Genomic DNA, 3,800 nt, shown 5'->3' with positions numbered 1-3,800 from the left:
TTAACCGTCAGTGGTGTTTGTTTTGATTTTATGTGTTTGTGTGACAGTAGATTTTATGATACGATTTATATGTGGGGGAGGGCGGGGGTGGCAGGGGGGAAGATCTTGTGAGCTCAAATGTTGGTTCTAAATAATCTACTGACGTGAAGGTGTGGAACGAGTGAAGAATTCCACAGGGCACCCGGATGGTTGCAGGGTGTCTGTTGAACCACTCTTTGGCTCGCTGAAGTCTTTTTTTTTCCTTTTTTTTTAATCTATGCAGCATCACTGGACTCGTGGTCCACTTCCTGTGACTGCTTCACTATATGAAGTAAAAGCATGTCAAGCTTTTAACGACGAATGTTTTAAAGGATGTTAAACATGAGCTCCATGTTTGCATTTATCTCTTGTAGCACTCAAAACCTCCTGCAGAGCTCCGTGTATGTCACTACTAACACTACTGCTTGTTTTATTTAATGCATTTGATTCAGATTTTTTTGCTCTTAAAAGTTGTGATAAAAACTTTCTCCCCCAGGTGTTTGCTTTTTTTTCTCTGACCTGTCTGTTGCCTGACTGTAACACACAGTATGTAGGTCAGAGCCACAGAGAGAACACACCTGGCTGTGCCCTAGTAAAGGACAGGTGTGCAGTACACCATGTCTCACGAGACAAGAAATGAATGGCAGACACTGTTCGGTTCTTGAGTCATTGTATTATTCAGATTCAAAACTGGTCATGTTCTTTGATATCAAATGTGTGTTCATAAGTCATCTTTGATTCTTACATCCATCCATTTTCCGCTTATCCTGTTAAGCGTTGCGCGCGTATGTGCAGGGGTGGGGCCTATCCCAGCAGCCTTTGGGCGAGAGGCGGGGTTCACCCTGAATGGGTCACCAGTCCGTCACAGGGCCAACACATAGAGACAGACAACCATTCACACTCACAGTCACACCTACAGTCAATTTAGAGTATCAATCAGCCTCGTCCCCTCTTGATGTCTTTGGACTGTGGGAGGAAGCTGGAGTACCAGAGAGAACCCACACAGGAACAGGGAGAACATGGAGACTCACACAGAAAGATCCTGTGCTGGATTATTTTTTCATATTGCTTTTGCTTGCAAAGACAAAATTAAACTTCTCATTTTCATCTCATCTTGAAAAACAACAAAAAAACCTCCATCTGACTAGAGGTCAAATCAAACTCCTCTACCCTGAAATGTGCCGTTTCTTTGAACCTCTGACCTCAGTCTCTGCTGTGTTTGTTTCTTTTCCCCCCTCAGTTCGAAACCATACAAACAGAGTGAGAAATAGGAGCTTAAGTTCTAGATATTTTGAAGCTGAGCCACGATTTGCAGCAGCTCTTAGAGTTCTGTGGACCTACTGAGTAAGGACTCTTTGCCAGGGCTGTTGCAAGAAGCAGTCAAGAATGTCTGTGTCCTGCCGTTTATCAGGGCTGTGGGAACCCTGTAAGGCTGCATTGTTCATGTACCTTATCATGACTGTATAATGATGTCACAGCCATAAGTATTCCACGGTTATGATACTCTCATTTATGTTTCTGGTCACAGCCTAGACTTCCCGAAAGTTTATTGTAATTTCAGTGTGTGCCTGTGTGTGTGTGTGTGTGTGTGTGTGTGTGTGTGTGTGTCCCTTTAAGAAAAAAACACGAAATTTACATGTGCAAAAACATGTATAATAAAATAACTTAAAGGAGTTTACGCCTTTCAAAGGGAGGCTCCCGCTTGCGTTCAGCTGTGGAAACAGAATACTTTGCACAGACAAAACACGGAGCTCTGGAACATTTTCCTAGTGTAATTTGTAAATTCTCAAACTGGCAAGAATCAAATAAACCCAAATGAGACTTGTTAAGAGGTGGAAATCAGGCCAGACACATGAGAACAAAGGACTCAGGGAGTGGAATTAAATCCACAAGGAGGCCAGAATGGTGAGACGCAGGTGGAGCAGGTACAGGGGGCAGGGCAGGTAATCACGAAGGCGGGGAAAAAAAGGAGGACAGGAAGTTAACAAGAGGAGAGGTAAATAAACTACAAAATTAAATGGGAAATAATGACTGACGATATCAAAATGTGAAAGTTCAAGAAAACTGATATGAAATTAAGATGTTAAAGAACCAAGAAACAGAACTTGTTGCCTACAAGTGGAAATGCATGTGTCTTTTCCTGGAATGGGCCCATGCTCACGAAGGTTGTCAGAGACAGATAAACTTCTATCGCCTCTCTCCCCTCAGTTGCTATCGTCTGTCCCCTCCCCATCTTTTTATATGGATATTCTTTTTTCTTTGATTTCATAAAATGTTCTTTCAAGGCCAGTAATGTCACAAGACACAGAATCAAATCATGCTGTTTGATAACTTAATCAATAATTCAATTTTTGTGTTTTTTTTTCAAAGGCAGGTGTTTTTTTTCTATTAAATAATAAAGAGGTGATATGAAAATACTCTTGGTCTTTTGTAATTTGTTCGGAGGTCTTAAGTACACGCAGCTCCTTTTGAGGGTACAAAGAAATCATGGTGATGCAAGACCTTGCATTATAGGACACTGAGTTTTTTACAAACGTGTGATCTTGTCACATTTGTCGCACCAACATGGCTCAGTTTATTCAGTCATGAACTCCTCCCTCGACTCTCCCAGTTAGCCAGTCATGCTGAATGTTACATTACACGCTTCGTTGAACCATCTCCAAGAGGCAGAGCTCCCCCCCCTCTCTCTTTCTCTCTCTCTCTCTAAATATTATAAATATACATAGACAGGCAAGCATTGTGCTCATGCCACAAGGCAAAGAATAAATTACTGCTTGAACTGAGAGGTCACAGTTCTACTAATAATTTATCAGAAACAGAAAGATTGATGATCCTTAGCTTGGACACGGTGGCTACATTATCACCAACAAAATCATGAAATAGAAAAGTTAAACCATAAGGAAATATCTGTTAATGGCATGCAAATATTTTCATCGCAGGCCATTGTTCGCAACCTATTAAACGTCATATTTTTATGATTCACTTGTTACTTCTGCTTTCGTTTTATTTTTAATTCTTGTATCTGTGTGTGTGTGTGTGTGTGTGTGTGTGTGTGTGTGTGTGTGTGTGTGTGTGTGTGTGTGAGCTCCCTGGGGCCGTGACATGACTGGGATCCTGGCATTGAGAGTAAATTGGTTGTGAAATTTGTGGAGCGCTACCCAATATCATATGACATTGGGAACTTTTGCAGATTGATGCACAACATTGTAAAGCTCTTGTATTCGTATGAGGTGCGTACAAATGTTCCACGGAGCATCACTGGCACCCATCTACTGAGAATCCGTGATATCGGTGAGGACCCTGAGCAGAACCCAGAGGGTGCTTGAAGAGGTCCACCTCAGCCACAGCTGAGTCAAATAAGAAAAAACGTCTTCTGTCGCTGGACAAAAAAATAGATAGTATTTGCTTTCTTCAAAACACTTTGTTTATTTATCCATGTCCTTTATTTTTCATGAGGATAGGGACTAAAACCCCGATGCAAAATGATAAATTACACATTCAGATTTAACTAGCGTTATATTGCAGCCTGTCCAGCAGGGGTCCTCCCTCCCTCATCTCTATGGGTAAATTGTTGTTGACTCTGGGTCAGTGGAGACTAAACCCGATGGGACAAACATGAAAACTTATTACCGATGACATAAAAGACTCCCTGAAATCCCCTCACCCCGTCTTTCCACTGTTGGAACCTGTCCAGCGGCAAAGGATAAAAGATCATTTTCTTTTCAGATTTGAATTGTTTTTGAATATTACTCTCGTTCAGACGTATGAATAATTTTCAGTGA

This window comes from Aulostomus chinensis, chromosome 13 (genome assembly GCF_037954235.1).
Source record: "Aulostomus chinensis isolate RoL2024-O1b breed Wild chromosome 13, RoL_Achi_v1.0, whole genome shotgun sequence".
In the NCBI taxonomy this organism is placed as follows: domain Eukaryota; kingdom Metazoa; phylum Chordata; class Actinopteri; order Syngnathiformes; family Aulostomidae; genus Aulostomus; species Aulostomus chinensis.
The sequence above is the reverse complement of the archived record's forward strand: the minus strand, read 5'-3'. Positions refer to the sequence as shown.